This window comes from Protobothrops mucrosquamatus, unplaced genomic scaffold, assembly GCF_001527695.2.
Source record: "Protobothrops mucrosquamatus isolate PMUCROS unplaced genomic scaffold, P.Mucros_1.0 scaffold_128, whole genome shotgun sequence".
In the NCBI taxonomy this organism is placed as follows: Eukaryota; Metazoa; Chordata; class Lepidosauria; order Squamata; family Viperidae; genus Protobothrops; species Protobothrops mucrosquamatus.
In genome coordinates this window covers 548,477-570,289 of record NW_015386204.1, presented here as the reverse complement: position 1 = coordinate 570,289, position 21,813 = coordinate 548,477, and positions in this window count along the sequence as shown.

Below are 21,813 nucleotides of genomic sequence, written 5' to 3'. Positions count from 1 at the left end.
TTAAATAATTTTCTGTTTGAACCCGCTGCATGCCACCTCTCGGGGTTCCAAACCCCATCCTCGAGGTGGGCCCTTGAGATCTTATTGGGCCAGGCCTGCGCGAGGGGTGAGTCGCGCAGGGCCAATAGGACCGTCCTAGGGTACATAGGTTAAGTCGTAAGTCCGGCTGTGGGAGATCGAAAAAGAAGGGGGGGGAAAAAAGAATTTTCAGTCCCGGCCACACCAGGTCCTCCATCGGCTGGAGCGGGGCCGAAGCCAGGATCCTCCAGGCCATACTGGGTCCTCCATCGGCCAGAGACAAAGCCGGGGCCACGTTCTTCTGTGCCCTCCAGTCCTCACCAGGGCCTCCAACGGCCGAAGACAAGGTCGACATCGGGGTCCTCCGGGCCATACCAGGCCCTCCGCTGAAAAGCCAGGGCCGGGGGAGAGCAGGGCCGGAACTGGAGCCTCCGCCGCCAGGCCGCTCGACTGAAACAGGGCCAACGCCAGGCCGCCCAACCAACGCTAGGCCGCCCGACCAACCGGAGCAGGCCAGCGCCAGGGCCAAGGAGCCAAATAACGGGGCCGAAGCCAAGCCTCCACCACCAGGCCGCCAAAGTTCTTCCAGGCCGCCCGGGTCCTTCCAAGCCGCAGAATCGGGCCGAAAACGGCCGAACGCCAGGCCGCCCGACCAACCGAAGCAGGCCAGCACCCGGGCCGGGGAGCCGAATAACGAGGTCAAGGCCAGGCCTCCACCACCAGGCCGCCCGAGATCTTCCCGGCCAGAGTTCTTCCCGGCCGCCCGAGTCCTTCCAAGCCGCCCGAGTCCTCCCAGCTGCGGCCGGGTCCTCCCAGCCGCGATCGAACAAGCCGAGTCCTTCCAGCTACAGTCGCCCAAGCTGGGCCCAGGCTGGGGACGGGCCCAGGCTGAAGACGAGCCGAAACGGGTCGAGGGCGGGCCAAAAATGGGCCGGGCGGGCTAAAACGGGCTAAAACGGGTCCGAGCGGGGGATCACCCACCCGCCCAACCAAAGAAGCATTAATGATTCTTTCAATGCATTCCTTATCATCAGCTCTAAAAAGCAAAGGCTTGAGAAATTACCAAAATAGGAAAACAGGAATCATGTAGACTCTGTCTTCCTTGAGTTAAAATATTACACCTTTATCATATACAAGTAGCCCTCAACTTACAACATGTTGCTTAACGTCTGGGGGATTGTTGAGAGGACCTGAGACCTGTCCTTTACCACTCCATCCCTGTGGTCATATGATCTCCTTTTTGGGTGCTTGGCATCCTGTTGGCACTTATGACCAGTTGCCAACTATTTTGCAATCATATGATTGCCATTTGCAAAGTTCTCGATTGGCTTCCCAAAAAATTCAATGAATTAACAGCAGGGAAGGTTGCAAACTACTGCCATCTCCCCTCCCCTCCCCTCCATGTGTGTGTGAGGGAACTTCTGCAAGGGGCTGGTGAAACAAAAATCTTCAGGATGCAAGCTTCTTTTCTCCAGTCCAGCATCAGGATTCTCTCCCCCTCTCCCCATGCCAAAGGGTACTTCAGTGCTGGTCTGGAGAAAAGAAGTTGGCATCCTGAAGATCCAATCTTCTTTCCAATCTTTCTATCGTTTACAAACATCGTGCTTGCTACCTTTCCAGCCAGAAATCTAGCAAACACAATGTTACTGAAAAGTAGAAAGGCTCTTTTCAGTCTTTTTTTTTTTTTGTCTTCAGAAACTTTGCAAGAACTGGCAATAGCAATAGCACTTAGACTTTACAAAGCTTACAACCCTCTCTAAGCAATTTACAGAGTCAACATATTGCCCCCAACAATCTGGGTCCTCATTTTACCGACCTCAGAAGGATGGAAGGCTGAGTCAAACTTGAGCCGGTGAGAATCAAACTCAACTGCTTGCAGCTGGCAGTCAGCAGAATTAGCCTGCAATACTGTATTCTAACCACTGCGCCACCACGGCTCATGGCAGTGTTCTTGCAATTGTTCTGAAGGATAGAAAGACCCTCTTTCTACCACTGAGAAACATTGTGTTCCCTAGTTTTTTTTACTGGAAAGCGAATGAATGCAATTTTCTGAACGATATAAAGACCTACCACACTGGGCTGAAGAAAAAAAAGCTTGGGTCCAAAGATCCAAGCTTCCTTTCTCTGGCTCAGTATGGTAATTCTCTTCCACAAATGGAGGAGAATGGAAGGTTTATGGTGGGTTGGAGTAACAAAGCCCAAATCTTTGATACAGGAATTCCCTTCTGTGCACAGAGGTGAGCTGCCTATCCTTGTTTAGCAGGCAGCTCTGTCACTCAGTCCACTCACTTAGTGACCGCAACTGGGAGAGCCGCAATTACGGTTGTTGAGTGAGGCAGTCATGTGGGCATCTTGCTTAATGACTGCAATCACAACCAAAATTCAAAATGCAATTGTGGTCACAAGAACTACTTATATACCCTATAGTGGCATCAGCAACAAGTGCAGTGATGTCAGAATGAAGCCACACGTGCAATATTTTCATTATGCAAATGGGACCATTTCCATATTTGAATCTTGATGTCTGCTTCACATGCATAAAGGTACTATATGTTACTATTTGTCTTTCATACAGACAATCATGAAAATACAGTGTATACCTCCCAGCATATGAAGTAATGGCGCTGCCCCTGCCCAATGCTGAGTTCACTGCCTGGTGGACCCATGGCCCAAATTGAACACACTGAGGTGGAGATTGCAAACAAAAACATTATTTTACAGAAAAGCTGACACAGTGAGGTCTCCCTCAAAGCCTATGTATTTCAGCCATGTCCCATAGTGACTTTTATACCACAGTTACTATCAGTTACATGTCAAAAGGTCACCATATGTCCATTTATACTAATTACTGCTCCCCTCTACAGGAATGTCTACCACACTAAGCACAAATGCAGTAACATGTTCCTAGCCTAGCCATAAAACCTTCATAATGGACACATCAGTAGTATAGTGTATATAGCAATATAGCATTAACACTAGCCATATGAAATATAGCTTTCCCTAATGTATCTCCCATTTTTCTTAGAGCATACTTCCTCTTTTATCAGTAGGCATGTGCACCTTTACTGTTGTGCCTTTTACCTTGTCCCATGATGTAGTTCTGGTTGCAGTTTAGAAAGCTAAAGCACTTGTGCTTTTATTTGAAGCTTTAACCTTTTAATTAAATTGTCTTTAATCCCTTAGTTCAGGTTGTGGCCTTGCAATTGTCTGAGCCTATATTGTGCTTATGACCTTGTTCTTGGAATGGTTGTGTTTTTCCCTGGGAATCTCAGCTCATAGTTCATGGGCTGACACAGGATGGATGGACAGACAGACAATAAATAGATGATAGACAAACAGATTTTGAGAATCTCTTTTGTGGGAGTCCAGGCAGCTATTCTCAACCATGTTATTCCCTCTTGTTAAAATAACAGCTGCCTAACTGAGATACCTTGTAATATTCTTTCTGAATCTAATAAATTGTTCAGATTTTTTAGCCATTTTGACAAAATGGAGTTTTTGTGGTTTGTGTTTTAAAAAAAATTAAGGGAATAGCTTTTTCTAATGAAATAAACTGCCCTTAATGTCTTTGAGATAGGACTTGATGAATCATTCAGTTCTGCTATTCCATGCTTGATGAACCATTTCCTTGTTTACCTTTGTGATTACTTTGTGCCTCAACCATATGCATAAGAATAAAAAAAATCTGCAAATGTCTGACCTTGAATTTGCAATGAGTTAGACTTACTTACATACTCTGGCATTTTTTCTGCTATTTACTAGAAATATTTATGAGCTGTCTCATTTGACATTGATCCAATCAATATAATTTAACTCTGGGAGTACATCTGTAACATAGCATTGTGATGTCTTTACTCCACAATTTTGGACTCACTCTGCCATATCACTAATTGTTTAAATATCTAGAAATTTACTTATGTGTGTGAAATTGTGGTAATCATAGACACTAGTGAAAGCCAGCTGTGTGCAAATGCATTTTTAAACCATAGCTTTTCCATTTTTGCTTTGCCTTTTAGATCATTATATGTTTAACTGGTTTTTGCAAAAGTTTTTATAGACACAAATTTAAACAGCTCTATAGAACTGTAGTACAGTTAAATAATTTCATAAGGCTGGTACTAAAGGACTTTATTCTTTACTTAAACTGATTACTTTATCTCCCTTATTTTCTCTACATTCCTCGTTTTACTTTTTCCAATTTTAAGAATGCATTTCAAGATTCATCATTTAAAACTGTGGTGATAAATGTGAAAAACCAAGATAAACTAAGATATGAAGTACCCTACAGAATTATGGAAATTAATGAAGTGAGGTTGTTCTGAAAATTATTTTGAAGCTGCATGTGATCCAAAACAGTAGTCCTCTTATTGGTAGATGTGAGCCACTATGTGCACATAATTCTAGGACTGAGGACTCTCTATTGATTACTAATAAACTTTGAGTTATTTTGCTGTTTTTGACCTTCAAACGATATGCAACCTGGCACCAAGTTTCCTACAGCAGGGGTTCCCAACTCTCAGGCTGTGGCCTGTTCACCGCCTGTTCGAATCCGGGCCCTCCACAAGCTCCACTTGTGCAAGCTGAGGGCACTTGCGTTTGTGCACGAGTTCCACTCGTGTGAATGGAGTTCCATCTGTGAGTGCCCTCAGTGCATGTGAGTGGAGCTTGCTGAGTACAAGCGCCCTCCACACAAACTCCCTCTGCTCAAGTGCCCTCTGCTTGCGCAAGTGGAACTTCACGCACGAGTGCAAGTGCCTGCCACTAACCTGAGTGGAACTTCATGTGTAAGCGCAAACACCCTGCACTTGTGCCCAAAGCTCCATTTGTGTGAGTGGAGGGTGTGCACATGCATGCACTGCCACTCATACACACATACCCCCGGCAGGCCAAACTGCCAAGCAGGAAAGGTTTGGGACCGCTGTCCTATAGGACAATCTACTTCAAGTATGTTCTATGCATCCAGTGCACCCAACATAGGTAGGCTCCTTTCTGAGAAAATGTGAAACTCCAGATTCGCACCAGTGGCAGAAACAGTCTCCTGCCAGAACTTTGGACATCTCCATCATTACAAAGCTGTTCAGAAGGGCATTTATTTAAGACCTATCATAAATATGCCTGTATTTTTTGTCATACCAGTTTATGAGATGAATGATTTTAAAGATTATTGCTTTATGTTATAGTACATTGTTTATATGTTACAGTTGTTGGCTCCTAATATACTGGCAAAAGACCATTTGAAAAATGGAGATATAATACATAAATGTCACTTAAACATTAATGCAATTACTTTCAATATAATTTATTGAAATAAATTAACGTATTTGAATCTTGTGATTCTATCACTTATTTACCAGAAATTAATTCAGTTGACTAGTCTTTTCAAAATGAAAGTGAACTGATTTTTTTTACTGCAAGTAGAGAAATTTCTCAACAATGTTTTCTTTTGACAAACATAACCTTAACCCTATGCCAACTTTCATCTAATCTTTCAACCCTGGAAATTGCAGTAAGCATAAAATATATTTATATAATGTGCTTTATGTAGCATCAACAGTTATGATACTAATTAGTTATTCTTCTAATTAGTTCAGCTGTAAGTTTCAGATTTAGTTCCAAAAATGTTCTTTGAAGGACCTGGAGGCATGAATGTTGCATATGTCTGCAACTTTTAAAAATAGGTGCATCTTTTTCCAGGACTAGCAGGTGGTACATTTGTACTTTTCCAAGCTCTGAAATTCTGGAATCAGATTTGGAACATTTAATTCCTATTAATTAAGGCTGTGCAAAACATTGAAAGGAAAACTTTACTAAACATATTAGAAGGAATAATATCCCCTCTTTAAAGCATTAAAGTATCTGCATACTCAGGAAGGCTTATACAATTGCAGTTATCTATGTGTATGTTGGACGGTGGGAAAAAAAAGACAGGAAATTTCCAGACACATGTTCACAGAGTTCTGCTATATTCACACTGGTATTTAATATATGCAAAGGCCTTAGCTTAATAAATTCTATGCAGGAAATTTCAAATGCAGCTTTTTATAGTGTTTTAATGTGTTCCTCTCTCTGTTGCCTCTCTCCATTTTCCCTCTAGCTGCTTTCTGTGCTTTGACTGATACTTTGTTACTTTTGATGCCAACAATAACAAAAAAAGTTTATTTCAATATTTAAGGAACAAGAAAAAAGTCAAGGAAATGATCAGTCCACTAATGGGAGAAGATGGTAAAAAGATGAGGGGCAACAGGGAGAAAGCGGAACTGCTTAATTTCTTCTTTGCATCTAGCTTTATGCAAATGGAAAAAATAGCTCAACCTGTCAAAAGCATAACATGAGAGACACAACAGGAAGATAGGTCAAAATAGGTAAGAAATTGGTAAAAGAACACCTATCCACTTTAGATGAGGTCAGATTGCCAGGGCCAGATGGTTTACATCCCAGAGTATTGAAGGAGTTGGAAGATGTGGTCTTGGAACCACTGAACAAAATCTTTCAGAGTTCCTGAAGCACAGGGGAAACTGCCAGAGGCTTGGAAGAGAGCTGGTGTGATTCCAGTCTTCAAGAATGGGAAAAAAGTGGATCCAGGAAACTACAGACCAATCAGTTTGACATCAGTACCTGCAAAAATCCTGGAAAGGACAATGAAGTAGCAGATTTGTGAGCACCTAGAAATAATGAGCTTATTAAAAACAGATCATGCTGGACAAATCTTTGGCAAAGCTATAAGTTAGGTGAAGCCTTTTATTGTCACTGTGATCCTGAGCCTGATTTTTGTCCTTTTTGGGTACAAAAAACCCTAACCTTGAAATTAGGGCATGATCAGAAGTCCATGAGACAACTCACCTCACCATATGCTTGCACTCACAGACTCATATCCACACTTCTATTGAGATTCCCTGCGAGGGGTCATGCACACAAAAAATACTCAAGCAATAAATGCTTTGAGGAATGCTTTGCTACTAAGGACATTGTTTGCTGAGGAGACCCTGACTGTTCAGTGTGATATAAGGCTCTTGTTTGTTGGTCTGTGAGTGTAATAAATTATGTTTCAATTTATGAGTCTATCATGTCTGCATTAGACAGTCATGTATACAAAAACTGTTAACTAGCACCAACGTAAACTGATGCTCTTGCTCCTTGTCACTTATATAGCACTTCGAACAATTAAAATGTTTTATGGTCCTGCATGAACAGATTTTAACACTGGGAGAGCTTAACATATTTTCATTTTGGAAACAGGAAATTCTTTTAGAGTCCTGGCATAGGTACGAGTCTGGGAACTATACATTTCTTAACAAAATAAAATTAATCTATATAAAATTATTTATCAGGCACTGAATACACAGCTTATATTCTAGGATTGCTAGTTCTTATTGACTGTGCTGAATAAAGCTTAAGAGCAGATTATTATGTTCTCCCCAAATTTCCAGGATCACAATACCTTTTTTGTTTTGATCTTTTCTATTACATTTCTTTTCTATTACATTTGCAAGGAATGTATTAATATCTGAAAACTTGGGCTGGTAAATCATATGTCTTAGGACCTTGGCTAATAGTAGCTTCTAAAAAGTCGTATCCAAGTTGGTTCAACATATCCATGCATTTTTCTTGGTAACAGAACTTGTCTGCTATTGCCTTCTTCCAGGGTTTTTTTTTAACTTCCAGACTATATTTAATGACATTTTTTTAAAAAATACTAAATTTTATTACAGTGGAAATACAGGAATCTGTTTCTTTAGAATAGTGGTTGTTAGGATAGTCTCTCGCTTTGCAAGTGCAACTGAATCTTTAAAATACAACCATGCTGCAGCAGCAAGGTGGTTTTTTTTCCCCTTCAAAAGAAAGCCTTTGAAATTGGAAATAAACTTCTTCCTATCCCTTCTGTATGTTTTTTATTTTATCTGTCTAGCATTGTTTCAGTTTTACTGTTTTCCAAGGGGGAGAAATGGCAGTCATTTGTGTGTTTGTTTTTCTTCCCAAAGAACATTCGAGCCCCAATAGAATTAGTACTAATTCCCTGAGCAAGGACAACAATGTTGGTTGGTGATCTGAGAGTTGTACATCCCATACTTCTGGAGGAGCTTCAGGTTAGGGAAGAGTGTAGTACACTCAGTTTAGAAATAAATCACTTTAACATTTGTAAAATCTGTTTACTTTTCACTCAATTTATATCCTACATTTTTATACAGATTGCACTTCTATTTATTCACACTTAAGAAGTTGCTGAAATGTTGTCTTAATGAACCAAATCCCACCCCCTTGTTGCCTTTAGCTAGAATGGAGACCATTTGAGGTTTGGAGAAGCAGCGTGATTTAGTAAAGCACCCTGTGAAAGCTGCTGGGGAGGCCAGAGGATCTGTTCTAAAATGAGTTTATGTATCAATATTTATCTCGGGCTCTAGTAATTGTTTTAAGAAAAGCATTTAATAAGTAGTAATTGTGCATCTCTGCAGTTATTCTCTGGTTATTCTCTTAAATGCCAGGTGGGTTGTATAATAAGCAACTTTCCCCTTCTAGTGGTTTCTGGGAATACATTTAGATGGGGAATTTGGGGATTGTATTCCTAACATAACTGGAGGCCATCACTTTGGAAAAAGCTGCATGATTGACAAGACAGAAGAGAACATTCCATTACCCAACGTATTTCAGTAAATCTCTAAGTCAGTGGTTCTCAATCTTTTCTTCACCACTGACCTCCTTTAAATACCATTTGTGACCATGGCCATGGACCACCAAGACCTAACTCAAGATTTAAATCATAACATTTCTTTAAGCCTTTGCAGACCCCCTATGATGGCATTGTGCCCCCCCCCCGGGGTCCGTGAACTACAGGTTGAGAATCTCTGCTCTAAGTATTAGAAGCTGATGTAACTTCTGCACGATACCAACTTAAACATAACATTGTTCTTCAAATGTGAATGCATTCTTAGTATATGTACAGTTATTTACAGATTCAGAATAAGAAATATGAAAATGGCAAGTGAAGAAATTTAGTCACCCTTTCAGTCAGTATTTTGTTACATGTTCCTTGGCAGAAATAACATATTTCCCATAGCCAGCTAAAAATCTAGACTTGCTTTTGGATTTCCCCCCACTCTTCTTTTGCAAAATTCTTTTGGCTTAGAAATATTTTTAAATCAGTTTGTGTGTACTGCATGTTAAAGATCTCCCCAAAGATTTTCAATGAAATTGAAGTCTGGGAAATGTGGAAACCCCTTTCCAGAACTTTTATGTTCATTTTCTGTCAGTACCTCATAGATAATTTAGAAATATATTTCACTTGTTTGAAATATCTAAACTTTTACCATAGTCTAAGTATCTTTTAGATCTAGAAGAACATGTTATAGGAAATTAGCGTACTTCAATAATGTATCTAATTTTACCTATTACCCTGTGAAAGTGTGGCTTGCTAGCAGCAAGGGTGAAAATATGATGAGATTTGATAAAGAGAAACAAGGGCTCTTTTGACTCATGGAGTTAATGATTCAGCTAAGTCTTCTTTTTAAGAGAGCTGACTTTCAGTGGCTAATAATTCTGCTTTTTCAAAATTGGAACAAGAGTGAAAGCCAACAATAATTCTTAGAACCAATTGGTGCTATTCTGTCACCTTCAAAACTGTACAGGCTATTCTTGACAAGGTTATTGAAATAATAGAGTGGAATTAAGTGACTTTTAAAAATTAGATAACATAGGGAAATGTACTATGTAAAATAGAATATATCTGAGTAATTTATAGGAAGATTTGGCAAGGAAAGTTAGCAGCTAAAGGATTGGGGTTGAGGTTCATGTGATATATATATAAAAATAGAACTGTTGTTTATATTTGTTGTTTACATGTATGGTCCAAAAGCAAAACTGGTACACTTATCAATGTAATTCTAATAGCTGTATTTCCCTCTGGTGTGACTTAAAAATGATAGTGTATTTCATGATTCTGTAGAAACACAAAATATGGTTTATTACTTTAAAAATAGTTTCTTGATATAAAAGAACAAAGATTGCCTTGATGCAATACTTTCCATTTTTATTTTGCATTGTTCAGATAACTTGTTAATTCAGTATTTTAAATTTTGGATTGCTTTGGTGCAGAATAATGAATGCAACACTTAAATTTAAAATTACTGTTGAAAAAATGTCTAACTCTGGAGACTCCTTTGGATATATTCATCAATTAACACAATAGTTAAGATCATTAAACATTCCTGCATGCCTCTGCATTCCTTCCATTAACACCATGGAAACAATAAGTTAATGTGTACATCTTTATTTCTACATCATATGAGCATTGAATGTATTTTATCTTACTGATCTGTCAGTGGAACCGGGTATCCCCTGTCTAACCTGTGAGCAATAGTTGGGCTAGGTGATGTATATTAAAATTCTTAATCTTTAGAGCTAAAACAAACTCTTTCATATATGCATCTCCACACTAGATATGCAGTGACTAAATGACTAGATATCTCTGAGCTTCTTTGCTTAGATTAAGGAGTGCTATTTTACTAAGAGATAATATTCCACCCTGGAAGATTATAATAGGAAGAAAAGAAATTACCTTCTACTGAGCCAAAGCATTAGTTCATTTAGCTTAGTACTTTTGACATTGCTTTGCTGAATAAGCCACATTAGAGTGGATTACAGATTGTGCTAAAACAACCAAACAAATTATATTATAGCTAAATGTCATGTGTAAACTGTCTGGCTCTGATTCTCACATATTTCAGTCAATTTTTTTCCAGTTGTACCTGAAGACATAGGAGAAAAATAAATTGCCTAATCAAAAATGTAGATTCTGCAACACTTTTCATCTCCCCCTTAGCTCATTCTCTTATATCTGAACAGCAACTTTAAATTGGGGTCCTGGAACTATTCAACAGAACTTCACCAGACCACAGAAAAGCATATTTTTATCAGTTCCTGGGAATGTTGGCATAATTTTAGCAAGCTGGGCAGGGGGAGGGGAGAGAAGAACAAAATAAATATTAGTTTAGGACAATACCACAATCCAACATTCTCTTATTAGCTACTGCACTACCTTTTTATGACATGATCCTCCTTCCCTACTCCCAGCTCTTGTTAGTGCTTCTCAGTCCACCAGGCTTTGCTACTGCTATAGATTTTAAAAAAGGCTATGGATGTGGCTAGAAATTGAATGAGAGACTACCAAAAAAATCCCAGTCTAAATTAGACTGGACTGGATTGGGGAATCAATGAAACATTCTGGAAAAAGAGGCCTTACTTGTAATTTTCTTTGAATATTATTCAACTCTGTACCTCTGATAAAAGGAAAAGCCAGGTGTGGCATATTTTCTATCCTTAACAGGCTGGTGTGGTGGATCACCACTGATTCTCCCATTCACACACACTCCATTCATGCTCCAGAGAGTTTTAGGGCAGGACAGAGGCTGAAAAATAAATCATCAGTAGCTTGCCTTTAGCAGAAATTGAAGCACAGATGGGGAAAACAGGACTGTGTCCTATAATAAATTATCATCCTGCTTTCATAGGATGTATCTGGCCTGAATATAAACATAACTGCCTACCTAGCAGCTTTTGAGTAGTTTTGACTCATTATTGGTTGTTCTAGGGCTAGGCAAGTCCTAACTGAGCAAAGGGGAAGTGTGCTACTCATGTGCAGACTGGATAGGATATAGTAGCATGGAAATAGAGAGATGGCAGGTATACTGTAGATGCCACCAACCAAGACATAAATATTAAAGAATATAATCCTTTCCTAATCAAATCAACAATTTGTAATTTTGAAGAAGCAAATAGCTATTCATAAAATAATATTTGAATATATCAGCTTATTTTGAGATTCATACTTTTGTGATATAAGATGAGAAAAATGTACTTGCCTGAACTGTGGAACAAATTCCCCAATGTATGTCTTTTAGAAGCTTTGCTGCTACAACTCTCAGAATTTGTAGCCTGCATGTTGAATCAATGCTTAGTTGAACTGATTTTTGTTTAAAAAAAAAATCAGACTACCCTATGGGTATGCATGCTTTGGTGAATTATTTAATTCGTTTATTTATTTATAAAATTAAGGTGAAACGTGTGTGCACTGATTCTAAAATTGGTAGGTATAGATGCTGTGAGTTATTTAAGAAGACACAAACATTGCAAACATTTATTTCTCTGAACATATGGAAATAGGATCACAAAATCTAATTCTGCTTTGCCTGGTTATCCCAATAGGGACATGTTATCCTTGTTACATCTCTAAAAGAAGTTTGAAATCTGGGTTGCTGTTGCATTGGCACATGTCTAGGGCTATAAGATAATAATTTACATCTGACAAAAACACCAAGCAAAAAGAAAAATAAAATCATTATTTGTACTACTTGCTTGATGGTCAAGTTCACAGTGCTCTTGGTAAAAGCTAATATGTTGTCTCATCATTATATAAAATTATACAGGAACAATGTTTACAATAAACAATACAGTAAATAATTCAAAGCATATTTTGGGACATCTGGACTATAAAATCCTTTTGGTAGATCACAGAGCCTACGTTGCTTCAGTGTTTTATTTTCAATTATCTGTAGCTGAGGCATAGATGGCTCTTATTTGGGTTTAATTTGAAGAGCTCACATAGAGAGGTGCTCTGTCCCCAAGCTCATTTACTGGAAATTTTACATCTGTGGCTCAATTTTTGGTGGGATTATAGCAAATAGCAAAAGGCATGCATGGCTTTTAAGTATTAGAAATCTTCTGGGGTAGGAAACTGTTGTTTTTTTAAATATATATATATATATATAACTTGATATAAATGATGTTAAGAGAGCTAGTTTGGCCAGTGGTTAAGGCACCAGGCTAGAAATGAGGTGTCTATGAGTTCTAGTCCTATCTTAGGCATGAAGACCAGCCATTCTCAGGTGAGAAGCTGGTTGGTCAGTTCCTGTCACAACCAATGGTTCAGTATTTGGTTGATTAAAAAAAAGGATTTTGCACTTGTGGCAAAATACATAAACATGATAAAGTGCTGCTAGTTTTTCATTTTTTAAGAAAAAAAATCTCAATTTTTCTAGCATCCCTTCTCTTTATGGCAAACCCCCTCATCCTGAAGAAATTGACACAAGTGTTCCTTAAAGAAAGGGTGCTGTGTTGCAATTTGCCCCCAAACAACCATTGCAGGCTCTTTTACAAATACATTAAAGAGGCATAGCTTAAAAACCCAGGCACAGACTTTAGTTAAATTGAGCAGCCTCAGAACTTCAAAAGCTCTAGCTTATCTGCCAATTTTACCCCAGTCATGTAGTTCAGGGGTGTCAAACTTGCAACATCATGTGGCGTGTCACGACGTATCACGACTTTTTTTCCATTGCTGGCAATAGGGTGGGTGCGGTTTCGCCATGATGCATCTGGCCCGCAGGCTGGCAGTTTGACATCCCTGCTGTAGTTATACAGATAGAACAAGGGTTACAATCTTGCTTGTAAAAAAAGAGTTATTGAGGAGAATATAATCAACGAATCAGTGAACACCTAGAGGCAAACAAAGTCATAACCAAAAGCCAACAAGGGTTTGTCAAAAACAGATCATGCCAGACAAATCTTATTGCATTCTTTGACAAAGTGGACAAAATTAGAGGACCAGAGAAATTGTGTGGATATAATTTACTTGGACTTCAGTAAGGTATTTGATAAAATAGACCACAATCTACTACTTGATAAGATAGAAAAATGTGGGTTAACAGCATCACCACCAGATGGATTCATAACTGGCCAACTAACCTCACTCAGTGCTTCATCATTGATTAGGATGAGGGGATAGATGGGGGAACTCATCAAATTTGCAGATAACACCAAGCTGGCAGGAATAGCCAGAAGGCAGGCTTAAGATACAGAAGGATCTTGACAGACTTGAACATTGGGCACTATCTAACAAAATGATATTCAGTGGTGAAAAATGTAATGCTTTAGGCAAGAAAAACCAAATGCACAGGTATAGTATAGGTGGTACCTGGCTCAATAGTAATAATTGTGAGAGGGATCTTGGAGTCCTAATGGACAATCACTTAAATATGAGCCAGCAGTGTGCTGAAGCTGCCAAAAAAGCCAACACAGTTCTAGGCTGCATTAATAGAGGGATAGAATCAAGATCATGTGAAGTGTTAATATCACTTTATAATGCCTTGGTAAGACCACAATTGGAATACTGTATCCAGTTTTGGTCGCCACGATATAAAAAATAGGTTGAGACTCTAGATAGAGTGCAGAGAAGAGCAACAAAATGATTAGGGGACTGGAAGCTAAAACATATAAAGAACGGTTGCTGGAATTGGGTATGGCGGAGTCTCAGGAGTTGCCACAAAGAAGAGAAAGTCAATCTATTTTCCAAAGCACCTGAAGGCAGGACAAGAAGCAATGGATGGAAACTAATCAAGGAGGGAAGCAACCTAGAACTAAGGAGAAATTTCCTGACAGTTAGAACAATTAATCAGTGGAACAACTTGCCTCCAGAAATTGTGAAAGCTGCAACACTGGAAGTTTTTAAGAAGAGATTGGACAGTCATTTGTCTGAAATGGTATAGGGTTTCCTTCCTGAGAAGGGGGTTGGACTAGGAGACCTCCAAGGTCCCTTCCAACTCTGTTATTCTGAATTCTAAATAATAATAAATGTGGAATAGCAATAGCACTTAGATTTATATACCACTTCACAGTGCTTTATAGCCATCTCTAAGCGGTTTACAGAGTCTGCATATTTCCCCCAACAATTTGGGTCATTTTGTTGACCTCAGAAGAATGGTAGGCTGAGACAGCCTTGAGCCAGTCAGAATTGAACTGCTGGCAGTTGGCAGAATTAGCCTTCAATACTGCATTCTACCCACAGCACCACCACAGGATAATAAATAAATAAAAGTCAGGCAACAAAGTAATAAACTTTGTCACTTGGAATGGACCAAGGCCATTTCTAGCATTCTGGATCAGACCTGTGGAGCAGATAAACAGTCCTACATTCTCTTATTTACCAGCAGTGTTTTCTCTCCCCCCCACAACTTTTAATAGATTCTGAATAGACCAGTAGAAAAGTGGCATGGCATCTCTCTAGTGGATCATAGTCTTCTAGATATGCCAAACCACAACAGTCATGGCCTTTGGCCATCATCACTGTCTGTAAATACCAAGAGTAGTAATCCAACATATTTACTGTTAAGTTGTACTGCTTTTAAAAAGAAGTGTTTCTTCTCTCTTGACAAGTTGGTCTTAGATAAAAGCCAAGTGACATCATGAAATATATATTTTTATTTATATACAAAACAGAAGGATAGAATACATTTCTTCCACTTTGAGCAAATCTCTGCTTTCCTCCATATTGCCACCAAGAGACAGAATATCATTGTTCCCCAGAATCAAGATAGCTTTTGGAAACAGGCTTAATAGCGTTAAGGACATGAGTAAAATTAGGTGCTTGAAAGGATTTCCTCTCTCTAGCTTTATTTACTTTCAGTATATGCAAACAGATTGAATAACATTTCTTTTTTCTCTGAAGGTATGTTTTTGTGCATGTATTTATTAAGAATAGAGTGCAATTGACAAAAGAGATTTCATCTCTTTTCAGAGAAAATATCTCAGAAAAGAGAATACCTGTCTATGAAGTCTAAAAGCATTTTTGATTCATAATTCTATTTTCTTTTCCACTTCACTTCTTTGAAAGGGAAAAAGGAGAAAAGGATGGTTAGTAGAAAAAAAGTATCTAATTGGCATGTTGTACAATTTGATTAGCAACATATAATGATGCCACATTATGATGACTTAGGTCCATCACCTTCCATGTTAAATGTAATAAAGCCCACACTCCACTAACCTATCCAAATGGCAGGCACAAATACAGTATACAGTGCAATAAACTAAGTTTAACATTTTTGTGAAATACAGTCATTGAAGCTGTGACACCATGGTGGTGTAGCAACATATTCTAATCCCAATGCAACATATAACATACCATGTTGACTTTTGTGATCTCTCTGATCTTGGAAATATGGGAGGCAATTCTTGTCCTACTAGAATTTCTTTGTCTTGGGATCATAAACATCAGCTCTGTAGAAAGAAGGTCCATTTATACTCTCTCACTCTCTCTCTCTCTCTCTCTCTCTCTCTTGTCCCCAGATATTCTCTGTTGCTTGCATCTGGAGAAATCATTTGCTGCATTGCTCTGCTTCTTTAGCTCTGCAATAACATTTTCCCCTTATAATCCATATCCACATGAAAGCTTTACAGAGGTTCTAATAAGGGAGTAAGGCTTGTAATATAAAAAGTTGAATAATGTACATCACCAAAATGTGTTTTAGAGATTGAGTAAGGAAAAGGAGTATATTTTCTGAAGAAACAAGTCCAGATAATTAAAATATTTGGAATATTACAATGTGACCAGTTCAATAAATCTCTCTTTTATCTCTCCCACATTCCTTTGAGTAAAAATATAGAAAGATCTGATCTTATTTCTCTCTTTTATATATGTGTGTGTGTAGAACATGGTTTTTGCTGACATTGGTTTTTTTAAAGGACTAAACTTTCTGCATTGATTCTGATGTCAGCTATAGTGACTGATTGATTTAATTAATATTTTGCTTATATTCCTTTATACATATTAAAGAGAAATCATAAATACAGTTTATCTCTATTATGTTTATTAGTCTAATTCCAAGTGAAATCCTTTTTGTTGTGTTAACATTTTAAGGCTATGATCATTTTTGTCTACTAACATTCCAATTGCATTTAAAAACTCCTTAAAGTATAATATTATGAAAAGGTCTATACATTTTAAATATCTAGCTATACCAGTGTTGTACAATTTTTGTAAATTTATTAAACTACTTGTCCCTGAAAATTAAGTTTTCAGAACATTTAGACTTTTTGAATAGTTGCATGGTACATTAGTTCTACAATAAAGTTGATATATTGTTTTGTTCTAGATGTGAAAACTCTCAAAATAAAGTAGTTCTCAAAATGTAAATCCAACCACCTGCCTTTTAAAGATTAGGCTGAATATTTTCAGGTGATTAACAAGGGCCTGGAAGAAATATTGTTAAAAAAATTTCCAATAATGGCCTTGGAATTTCTATTTTACTCAATGTTGAAATGTACTTTTAAAATATGTATTGTAGACATTTCTATCTTTGCACCAATTCATCCTCTTTTTATGTGTATTTTATTATATAATTTTAAAATAACCTTCCAGTAGACATAATCCTTCAATGTATAAACATTGTGTCCCTTGGGAATACAGACTTTGAATGATTCATGCTTTATCCAAAATATACTGGTGAGATGAGAGGTGAAATTTCACTTTCATTTTTTAAAAACATTAACAGCAATTTATCTGGCTCTCTACTTATTCCATTTATCACTGTCAAAAGTTCTGCAAAAACAATGGAAAATTTAAAAGAGAAAAAAGTTAACTGCTTGCTCTTCACTTTGGCCTAAATTCCATATAATTCCTGCACAAAATGGAACGTACATGCAAAATGACTGTGGCTTACAATGAGCCAAGAAAGAAAAGTCACCAGAGGATTTATAGAGAGATGTTTCAAGAGTCTGAAATTGGTGCTATAAGTGATCCTGACATGAGACCCATGTAATGGGTCATATCAATTTGACTTGAAATAAAGAAGAGGAAGATACATTAATCAAGCACGTAATCAAATAATAGTGTATGAAGATGCCTGAGTTTTAATTCAGAGAAGCAAACTCTTAATACTCCTCCAATTAAATTAAATTCAGCTTGTATTAGAATCAGAATTCTAAATGTATGCTGAATTAAAAGAATAAAGTTATATTAGACCTTTGACATCTCTTAAAATTCTAAGCATAATACAAATAAATTGCAATCTTTTATAAGCTAATATTTTCATTTAATTATCTATCCTCCATAAAGTTAAGCTATCAAAGTTTATATATTGAAACTTTGCTCCTATTTCTATCTAGAAATAACTAGGGTTGAAGTTGGCATGACATTTAAGGTATTGATTTTCAAGAGTGTAAATAGCAAACCCAAAAGGATGAATCAAACTTTAGGAGGAGAGTAGAAAAAGGAATTTAAATTTCCCCCTTTGCCAAGTTCCTAACTGAAAACTTTGTCCAATGCTTAGATATTGTTTGCTAATTTTCTGCCCATTGAAATACCTCCTGCATGTAAACATCTGTTTTGGAGATGAATCTATTTTTATAGTGTTTATGGAAAACGGAAGAATTAAATTCTCAATTCTAGTGATCTGTCAGTGGGTGTTATTTACATTCTAAGAAACAGACACAATTGCATTTATATAATGTAATACTTGCTTGGTGTCTAGCTGTCCAGGGTAAAGATAAAAAATGTACCGTACATGAAATGCTCTCAGATAAGGGGCTATGCTTTGATGCTGAGGTTGTAATAATTGAAAAATATGTCTTTTATTGTACTTTCCGTTAACAAGTCAGCATTCCATGCATATGAATATGTTGACTCCTCAGCAGTTTATTTATTTAATTAAGCAAGTTTTTCTGTATTATTGTAAAACATTGCAGTTTCCTCAATCTGTTGCTATTAGACTCTTGTGCATGAAAAGGGCAATCTGGGCTCTCTAACAATAAAGAATAGAGACCAAAGTTCACTTGGAATTATACTTCTTTGAAATATATTTTTACTTATTTACTCAATTTACTAAGAAAACTTAATCTCTGTTTACATTCTTAAAAAAGGAATTGATTATAGATATATATAATATGCTACAAAGAGAGATACATAATAAAATAATTGATAATTAATATTTTATATATATATAGTCTAACCCCATTTTCTTGTATTAGGACACTAAAAATATAGTGAAAAAATAATCTAGAAAAAAGTGCATAACTAGATTCGAAGAATGAGAAAAAAATTTAAGACAGATTTTGATGACTAAGGGCTAATCCTCACTATCAGAATGGGCAGGCAATGATTTCTGGAGGACAGAAGTTGATTGTGCTACCTTGTATTAATCCCAGTTCATTATCAAAACGACTCTTGTATATTTGTGTTGCATCAATTGATATTCTCTGTCCTGGGCTTCACTCTTCAGTTTTTTGCGTCTAAATCCCAGTTGTTACTTGGCTGCTTTTCAGAGGCATAGAGATGCATTTTGATGCTTTAATTTTGTATGTATAAATTCAAACAAAGGCACGCATATACACAAACACACAAGTGTATAAATGCATAAAGACTAGCCCATTGGCATTTTTTTTTCTGGAGCCGAAAGGTAGGAGAGCATAGCAGCAAGAGAATTGTCCAGTTGGAGGATCTGGTAGTTGCGGTCTAGACTGAGTGCTTTGCAACCTGTTGCCAAAGTGTCTCAGTCAAGTAGGGTTTTCTCAAGTCAGTTTAGAGCAGTGGTTCTCAACCTGTGGGTTGGGACGCCATTTGGGGTCGATCGACCATTTCACGGGGGTCGCCAAGCAAGGCTGTCCGCCATTTTTTTTGTCCATTTTTTTTGTCCGCCATTTTTTTCACCCTTTTCCGGCGGGTGCCTTACCTCCCTTGGGCTGGGCCAGCTGGTGGTCGGCCTGCTCCATCTCTGCCCCTTGCCAGCTACGCCTCGGCCGGCGCAGGGGGCGGAACCACACATGCGCAGCGCTCCCGGGCAGGGAAAGTCCTCGACTTATGATCGGTTGGGTAGTCCTCGACTTACGACCGTTTTAGTCCTCGACTTATGACCAGTTTAGTCCTTGACTTACGACCGGTTTAGTCCTCGACTTACGACCGCTTGGGGTCGTGGCATTAAAAAGGTTGAGAACCACTGGTTTAGAGTCAAGTGGGCATGAACACAGGCCAAAAGAACTTTAAACAGCAACTGTGGATATGCCTTATAACAGTAATTCTAATAGCAACACTTAAAGGAACATGTATCTTGCTCATCTGACTGACTCAGTACCTTTAGAGCAGATGTGTCCAACCCTGGCAACTTTTAAGACTTGTGGACTTCAACTTTCAGAATTCCCCAGCCAACCATGCTGGCTGGGGAATTCTGGGAGTTGAACTCCATAAGTCTTAAAGTTGCCAAGATTGGATACCCCTGCTTTAGAGGAAAATCATAACTATCATAACCATAAAGAATAATCATGAGTAAGAGCCAGCTATTAATAAAGTACTATTGATAGTTTTACCATTATATTTTAATTTTTTGTACAAATACTAATGTTGAAGAAAAGAAGTGTTCTTTATTCTTATTGGGCCAGAATGTAAGAGTGGCTTGGCAGAAAATTTGTGGGGAAAAAAACCCCTGTCCAAATATTTCTTGACTTGCCTCAGTTAATACAAAACCTTAGCATTTCTTTGCATTTAGCACTCTTCTTTGGGGCTAACTTTGTGTGTGTGTGTGTGTGTGTGTGTGTGTGTGTGTGTGTGTGTGTGTGTGTAAGTTGAAGAATTTAGTGTGTGTGTGTTTCTCTGTATGCATATGTGTATATAATAAGTCAGTACTTAGTTTATTGCTTTTTCTAAAAAGCAAATATAGGAAACAATCCTGTTTAAAATGTTAATGCTTTAATTCTTACATAATTTTTAATTATATAATTTGGGGTTATAGTATGTTATTCTGCTCTGGACTCATACCAAGAGATGCAATATCTAAAAGTCTGAACATATTTCAAAACAATGTATAGTCATCCAAGTATATGTGTACGTGCACATACACACATGTTTAAATAGAACCTAATAATTATCTTAACAATGAAAACTACTGTGAATTGAGGAATAGCCATATTATTTATTTTGAGTGTTAAAGAGAGTTTCAGACCTGATCCAAGATTCTGCTGCTATTGGAATATCTTAATCGTTGTCCTTTTCAAGTTCTAAAAAATTTACTTCTAGGTTCTGAAATATTTTCTTACCTAGTACAAAACAGATAGCCTTGGTAGGGCAATCTCCAGTCCCACCTTGCCAATTTGCCTGGAGCTGTCCCTGAAATCATTAGAAGTTGAGCTAAGATCATCTTGAAATAAATCTAGAAATAAGATCCAGGGGGCTGGTGAATGCCAATTATTTTTTTCTAAACATTTAGTTAGCATCATAAAATGATTCTGGTATTTCATGTTTCATCAATTACTGCATGTTAATATAGCTACTTAATAGAATGAAAAGAAGAAACCCACTATTGACATAAGGTAAGAATATGTATGTGCGTTATTTATTTATTTTTTATTTTTTCCAAAGATAAGATGAAATTCAGAATAAAAAAAACAAGAATTACAGACAAAACACACAAAAAGAAAAGAAAAAAGTGTATACAATAAATATAAAATTAACAATAAGCATATGACTTCCACCCTAGTTGAATGCTGATATCTGTACGTCACATAAATCTGATAGGTTCGATCCCTTCAATTGCAGATCCACAAGAAGCTATACACTTTTCATCTATGCTTACCAAATTACTATTTTACATTAGGTTTCTCTTAACAAATATTTCAAGTATACAGATCTATTGTGTATCAATCAAATTGATCCAATAGCTGTCCATTGTTTCTCCCCCCTTTTTTGGTTCCCTGCTGCCGGACCCATCGCTTCACCCGGAATGTACTCCAGGACGGATCTGCTGGTCCTGCGCGATTCCCCCCTCGCGCAGGCCTGGCCCAGTACAATCCCAAGGGCCTGCCTCGATGAAGGGGTGTGGAGCCCCGAGAGGTGGTATGCAGCAGACAGAGGGAAAAAAATGAAATTAAGGGCTTTTTTAGAGGGGTGTTTTAAAAAAAGTTTAGGGTGTATGGGGGTGGTTAGGGGGGACAGGGGGGATGTCTCCCTGAGGCCAAGGTCGGCCATGTCTGAGGGACGCGGCATTAGAA